Raw genomic sequence first — 8,794 nt, 5'->3', positions numbered from 1 at the left:
ATCGACTGGGTGAGTTTAGTGGGTATATATCCCAATATGGTTGATTTTGATATTATTTTAGGTACTTATTGATCTTCCCATGCAATTTTGGATTGTCATGCCAAGACCGTGACCTTAGCTACTCCGATTATGCAAAGTTTAGCTTAGAAGTGTACTCTTAATTTGGGTCCAAATGAAGTTATATCTTTTCTACATATTCGTCACATAGTAGAAAAAGGGTGTTGGCCTATGTTTATGATGCTAGTATTGTCTCACCGCCTTTTTGGATCTTGTTCAGGTTGTTTGTGAGTTCATGAATGTATTTCCTATGAATTTTCCTAGTATGACTCTAGATCATGATATTAATCTTGCTATTGATGTTGAGCTATACAGTAAGCCCATTTTCATTCCTCTTTATAGGATGACCCTGGCTGAGTTGAAGAAATTGAAGGAGAAATTATTAGATTTATTGAGTAAGGGTTTTTTTAAACCTAGTATATCTCCTTGAGGTACCCTTCTCATTTTTGTGAAGAGTATGCACATGTGTATTAACTATCGACAACTGAATAAGGTGACCGTCAAGAACTAATATCCTCTTCCTGGCATTGACTATTGATAATTGAACAAGGTGACCATCAAGAAAAAATATCCTCTTCCTCACATTGATGATTTATTTGACTAACTATAGGGTTCTTTGGTGTTTTCCAAGATTGACTTGAGATCTGGGTTTCACCGATTGAGGATTAGAGATTTTGATATTTAGAAGATGGCTTTTTGGACTCGATGTGGTCATTATGAGTTTTTGGTTAGGCACTTTAGGTTGATTAATACCCTAACAATGTTCATAGAGTTGATGAACCGAGTATTTTGACTGTATCTCAATTCTTTTGTGATTGTATTTATAGATGACATCTTGGTTGATTCCAAATACTAACCCGACCATGTGAGACACTTGAGGACTATACTTTAGATATTGTGAGATGAAAAGTTATATGCCAAGCTCTCCATATGCGAGTTTTGATTGGATTCTATTTATTTCTTGGGTCATATGGTGACCAAGGATGGCAATATAGTTGATCTATCCAAGATAGCAATGATTCATGATTGGGTTAGAACTACTTCTCTTACCGAGATTGGAGTTTCATTGGTTTAGCAGGTTATTATCGGTGTTTTGTAACGCCCCAGACTTTAACCCCTAAAAATTTCTTGAGTTTTTGAACTCACTGTCGTCACTACGACTCACCCTACGAGTCACAGGGTGTCTTGACGGGTCATAGGACCCCAATCGTAGTCTGACCAGTGTGTTTGGTTAAGTTCCATTTCCTAATTACGAGTCGGTCCAAATGAGTCGTTAAGACAAAATATGAGTCGTCGTGTGCTAATCGTAGGGTGACCAGTGAGTTACCCATATGGTTTTGTCTTGGATACGACTTGGACCGTACGAGTCGTAGGGTCACCTGACGAGTCATATGGGGTGAGTCATAGGGTTAACAGTGTGTTTCTCCTAAGTCACTAACTTGACTACGACTCGTGGTGATGAGTCCTAATATGTCGCAACGAGTCGCAGAGTGACCCGCAGTCACTAATGATAATTTTTTATCTTTTTAATTAAGGGCATCCTTGAAATTTCTCTCTTTTTCCACTGACATGACCCAAATTTGGGCCTAGTTGTGTCGGGTATCTCAAGTCCAACTAGGATCGGAGACCACCTCCAGTACCCAACCGTTAGCCACACTACACCCCATATCTGATAAATTCCAAACATATAACAAGATAAATGTCATGACCCAAACTAAGGCCTAGCCGTGACGGACATCCCAAACCATGAAGGCCTGGACGTCCTACTCTATCTAGTAGTCATGCACAACATTCATATAATAAAAGAAAATGCGGAATTACGATCTAATATGAAAATATGGTCATACTCTGCATACTAGTACATCTATATTGACCCCCCCTCCCCTTCCTCTCAAGTTTTGAGGCTCAGTCTAGGGGTCCAGATAAGCAGTAGATAATTCAGATAACAGATCAGATTATGTAGTAGTGAGCCTTCTCTATTCCAGAAGGCCTGTCCTTTCAGATTATGTCATCTATTACAATTTTGGTCTATTGAGGGCCTTATCCCAGTTTTTAGATAGTTTTTAGATTTTCATTTAGTAGAGATTTCACAGACTGTTCCAGATGTTGTTAGTGATTTTCGGATTTCATTCCTTATTGTTAAACTTAATCCAGAGTATGACTATGTTTCCATATTAGATCATAATTCTGTATTTTCTTTTATTATATGAATGTTGTACATGACTACCAGATAGAGTAGGACGTCCGGGTCTTTATGGTTCGGGATGTCTGTCACGGCCAGGCCCTAGTTCGGGTCGTGACAATAACTGATTTGAAACATTTAAACTTCTATCATGAAACTGAATTCTGAGTTGACTTGACTTTACTTGCTTCAAAGAGTTGATTCATGCTGAGAGTTTAGGATTTCCTTGGAGTGTTCATGATCTAATCATACATATTGAATTGAGGAGTGATAGCTTATGAAAGTATGAATCACGAGACAACTGTACTTAGATCGGATCAGGTTATTACACTATCTGAGCTAAAATACTTGGGAAAATTTGGGATTATGCGCTGAACTCTTATGAACTGAGTCATGACTAAATAGCTAAATTTGAAACATGATGCTTGGTCTGAACTGGATTCGCAATTTACATGGATGGAATAGATTATCTCTCAACACTCTTTCTAAAGAAGTTCCAGTAGCACGAGGGAGCAACGAATTTGGGCACAAATTACACCAGGCATCCAACTATGGAATCACAACATTGACACTACTCTATAGCATGGAATATAGACATGTAACTCATAAACTAGGATAGAATTACCAAACCTTAGGCAATGCAACTTCTTACTTTCAAGGCTAGCCACACTTCTAAAATACTCGCTCAACTGTACTTTCCCCTTAAACAGTATGCTCATTGATTCCGCTTATTTTTCTTACATGGCCACTGATATTTCCATCTACTGATGTCTAAAATGAACTAAATCCCCTCATCATCTTCAGGCCTAACTCAAAATCACAAGGCGCACCACATAATAATATAGTACTAGTTTGAATCATGAATTCAGTACACTCACCTCGACTTCGCATTAGACATTCACAAACACTCAAATCATCCATTCGTATGTATACAAACATGACATTCAAGCCTATCTTCATACCCATATATGCACTTCTAAACAAACACTCATAAAGAATCTTTCTCAAATTCTCTAATACTTCTATCCATAACAATTTCCCAACACTATTCAGATGATACACATAAAATATTCTCAACTAACCAAGCCATACACGAAACTTCACCTCAAAATTCTTTCAACTTACGGACTTACATAACACAAGCACACAATAATTTTTCCCAAATATAACACAAAACTTCAACTAACCTTGACATGTATCAAAGACTTAGCCTCAATCTTACTCCTTAATTACTACCTTAACTCAAATAAGTACACAACCATCTTTTATCAACAAGAAATCTTTACTCTTTTCCATCTAGACAACTATTCATCATCACTATCTCTATCTAAGGGAAAAAGGTCACTGAAAAATTAGAATACCGAAATTCGGAACATGAGGGGAGTACTAATCATAACTTGATACCCTACTAAGGCATGAGGAATAGAGCACTCACGGCACGGACTCATTAAAGGGATCTAATCTGAGGGCGTACCTGATATAAATCTGAATTTTCACTGATCGTTAAGTGTATCACATGTGCACAAGAGTCATGAACTGCATAACCTAAATTTTTTTTGGAATTCATAACTTACGGAAAGTAATTCTGACTGCTGAAAAAACTGGGAACTCATCATACTAGGAACTAGGAGAGTATATGATTCTTTATCATGTTCATGAACACGAACTATAATCATGAAGCTGAAACATAAAGCATGAGTATGTATTGGAATAACTGAAGTAAACTGCTGAAATAAGAATAGATTGAGCATCGTTCTTTCTCACGGCCAATTCCACAACTTACTGGCACATCTATTAGCATCTGAAAACTTGACTTGGTTACTCGTTCTTTCATCTCCCCCTTGGATTTAAACCATTACTCTAAGTTTGTGAACCACTATATACACTCTGGTATAAATTGAAATCACTTTACTCTAGAGTCGGGGATATAACAATACACATAAAACTAAACTCACCCTGTAAGGCGGTATCTTCATGTATAACAACCAATGCTAATACCTCCTTCTAAGATTCAACCCTTAGGTTTATATATCCCCAAAAGCCATCATATAACAGCTTAAACATTCACCAACTTATATTCTTCTAACACTAAACATGGATATCTCCAAACCTTTGACGGACCATACCACTTCTGTCATAGTCTACCAGCATCATGCCTGCAAACTTATATTTCTAAATCATGAGAATCAAGATTATACAAAAAAAAAAGGTTCAACATCATTAATCATAATTCCATAACTTATCTATCAAGAACATCACATACTATCTAACTAGTCTTTCTTCGCCTAGCAACTCAGTACTACTAACCACACAACATGCAATGATCCTTGAAAATAATGCAGCCCCATAGCACCTTGGGCGTACTTCTACATCAGACTTGATTACGAATCAAATAAACTTAAGCTCTTGTATACACTGTTCAAGCGTACTAGATCACTTTCACACAACTAACACCCACAACAAGAATCATTATATCCACCTTGACCACCATCTACTATTCCAACTTAGTGTTTAGTTCTAGCTATGATGAACCACAATTTCACACAATTTCCTTACATGCCAAACATCTAAAAATATTAATCCGTCAAAACTTCATAATAGTAAGGATCAATCACAATCCTATGATCTATCTTATTTAAAATCCATTAACACATCCTCCTTCTACACATCGTTCCTATATACCCTTTTATACAACTAAACTTTGTTCATAGCTCTATAAGTCCTAACTAAACTCCCTCTTGCAACCTCAGGGGCATCTAAATGAACAACACTCATCAACCAAGTACCTTTATCAATAACCTATAATTTCTTGCACGACAAACACCGTCAACAACTCTTTTCATACTTCAAGTAAACAACAATTCGCTTTAACTAATAACTCCTTCTCTACCTTACCTTCTACTAAACTAACACACAGGGACGTATCACTTCATTACCAACTTAATATCATGCAAAAAGATTCGGCCATACATATATTCAATGATCTAAGAATACACATCTTACCCTGTATAAACCAAAATCTGAGTCAAACACTTCCCCCCACAGACTACCATATAATCCACACATGCTACTAGCTACCTCATTAGTCTATTACTTTAAAAGGGTAAATCATTCTCAAATATCAATTATTCAACTAAATTATTTATTCACATAAAATTCACCCTCACTTAGACTTCTAACTTTGTGACTTCATATCACCAGCTTCTTGGTCTAATCTCACTACCAATAGATCATGACACTGACACTTTAACTTATACTACTACTCGGGTGAAAATATAGTTCCAACATTCTGCTACACCTCATTCCCTCTTAAGCATGACATCTGCAACATAAATTTTTGAAGAGGACTGAATACCCTTAATGCCGCAGGCTGAAAAACACGATTTTATCAGAACCAAAATTCACACTAAAATCCATTTACTTTGAAGCACTAACGGACTCTTCTCAAGTCCTTGCATAATTTTTAAAATCTTATATGACATCAATCAGAAAGGATCATACCATTTAAATTCTAAACTTCCGCGCTTGATTCACCGCAATAATGAGACTTATCGGAGCCCATCAAAGTAAGAAAAGAATTGGGATAACTTTACTTTCGTAAGGGCAACACTATAGCACAAATTGGAGTATAAAAGAGGAACATTCTGACTCCATAACACGAACTAGAACATGAAGAAAGAAAAACATTCCTAAATGCCTAGTATCCTCCTTCTTATAAGTGTGGCACGCTACATACCCATAAATAAGACTCTACCTGATGCGATTTCGCAGACACCCTGGGATCATGAACTGTGCTTTGATACCAAGTTTTTCATGACCCGAACTAGGGCCTAGCCGTGATGAACATCCCAAACCATGAGGGCCTGGATCTCCTACTCTATCTGGTAGACATACACAACATTCATATAATAAAAAAAATATGGATTTACGATCTAATACGAAAACATAGTCATACTCTGGATTAAGTTTAACAATAAGGAATGAAATCTGAAAATCACTAACAGCATCTAGAACAGTCTGCGAAATCTCTTCTACATGAAAATCTGACAACTATCTGAAAACTGGGACAAAGCCCCCAGTAGACCAAAACTATAATAAATGACATAATCTAAAAGGATAGGCCTTCTGGAATAGAGAAGGCTCACCATTGCATAATCTGATCTGTTGTCTTAATTATCTACTATTTATCTGGACCCCTAGACTGAGCCTCAGAACCTGAGAGGTAGGGAAGGAGTGTCATAAAAATATACTGGTACGCAGAGCAAATCCAAAATAATCATTTATATTCAACATATATGAGAGCAATTTAAAGAAATTCATAAACATATCATATAGTAAGAAATCACATGGGCATTTTAAAAGACTCTGTGAAAACATCTAAAATATGTGACACTCTTTATCTTACTTCTGCGCTAGGTGGTGTATCCTACAATCTGTAATCCCACGGGCTATATGGGATCTTCCATTAACTCAGCAGCAAAGCCCCCAACCCAAGTGTGTCATAAGGGTCGCAGTCTCTAAATCTACTAGCCACATGGCTGTCGCTAGAGTACAATTATAATCTACCCAATCAGTAAATACGGTTTTAGGCTAAGAGTTACTTAAACTCATACCTTCTTCGGATAACCATCTAACCTTCTTTATGCCCATTTTTAGTTCTTTAAACATGCATGCTCTGAAAACATACTCTGAAATCTTTAAATCTATCATGGCATATACACATATATGGTATCGTCATACCATTGACTTGCAAGTCATATTCTCTGAGCCATTTATAGCAATTTATATCTCTGTTTTCAAATCATGAAATTCAGGACCACCATAACAATAATTCGTTCAAGGAACTCATGCTTTAAAATTTATGTAAAACCATGCAAGCAATTCTCTTTATCAATAATTTAACAAATAATGGTGGTCATGTCCAAAGTCTCTATCTCATGCAATTCTTCTCTTTAACAAAAAAACATAGTTATCTCAAGATACCCTCTCAATAATTCTAAATCAATATTTCAAATACTATGACATTGAGAAAATATTTTTCAAATCACAGACATGCATTTCAACTCTTTTCCAACAAAACAAAAATCTTTAATTTATCATAAGAGAGGGAGTCCATAATTTATGCTCTCAAACAGTATTAAACCTCAAATTTTATACATATACATATACATGTAAATCAACTTAGGGGGAAAGGCCTAAGGGCCAAATCAACAATGCATTTAAACATTCATAATGCATAATAAAATTATGTATTTTAAAACCCCTTTCTAAAATTATGCTTGAAAATCTTTAAATCATGTTCTAGTGTTTCCAAGCTCATGTAGTTTTTAGGATAAACCCCACGTACCTTAAATTATAAGATCTGAAAGATGGAACCTAGATCTTGATAGATGAAACCCGGATCTTGATTTGTTTCTTGGAGATATTGAACTTAAGGCTTGATTTTCTTATTCTTGGAGAAAACCCTAATTTGATCTTATTTTGAGAGTGAAGAGGAAGTTTTTTGATGTTGTAAAACTGATAATGATTGATTAATAACACTAAACAAGTGATTTAATTCGTGTGAAAGGTTTTTGGAGTGAGGAAAAGACCAAAATACCCCTACGAAATCACTTCCCGATTGCTGAAATTCTCGACTGATGACCAAGGCTGACAAGCCGCTAGATCTATGATAAGCCATCAGCTTTTGTCGTCACCTGGGAGCTGAAATTGATGGGTTTCTGCCTAAGGCTAATGACATATTCTGACAAGTCGTCAGATTTGTGACAAGCCATCAGAATTGTCGTCACTTAGTTGTTAGGCTGATATGATGGAGTAAAATAGGCATAACTTTTTGCTCCTATATCGGATTTTGGCAAAATTGGTGGCAATAGAAAGAGGACTCAAGACCTTTCATTTGATATATAGTAGGCTACCCAGTTCTTCATATACAAGGAGTTATGGACAATTGAAGTTGACCCATGTTTCGACGCTCACTAAAATTCGAATGATAGGAAAGCTTTCAACTAGTCCTTGAGTTAAGGGACCTCTATGATCTCGACTCATGCTCAACTAAATTCACACACAACATAATTGATTAAAACACTATATGTACATTGAATTTATGGCTTTTGGAACATCTACACGAAGGAATGATGGTTTTTGTTCTAGCCCAAAATGAGGGGTGTTTCAATAAACCAATAATAATCTAAAGACAATAAATGAAGTCTATAACCATAACCAAACAATCACAACCAAGTATCCAACCGATACTAATCCCAATGCCAATGCTAACACTAATTCCAACACTGCCCATGCCTATAGTAGTCTGACAAAGCCTCTAACCAGAATCAAAGAATATCCGGTTGGAACATGCCCTCGACCATAAAAAAAACTAGAACCAAAGAAATAGCAATAATGAAAAGAATTCCATAGTATGAGATGGAGTCTTCCAGAGCATAAAAGCTTAACTTTAATCTGACCCAAAGATGTCCCTGAATCCAAGTCACTGAGCAGAAGGAATGGTAGTATGGCCGGTTCCTACATCGCAAGGGGATATAACATTCGAAGATGGTT

This window comes from Capsicum annuum, chromosome 10 (assembly GCF_002878395.1).
Source record: "Capsicum annuum cultivar UCD-10X-F1 chromosome 10, UCD10Xv1.1, whole genome shotgun sequence".
NCBI classification, from domain to species: Eukaryota; Viridiplantae; Streptophyta; class Magnoliopsida; order Solanales; family Solanaceae; genus Capsicum; species Capsicum annuum.
This window is presented reverse-complemented; position numbering follows the sequence as displayed.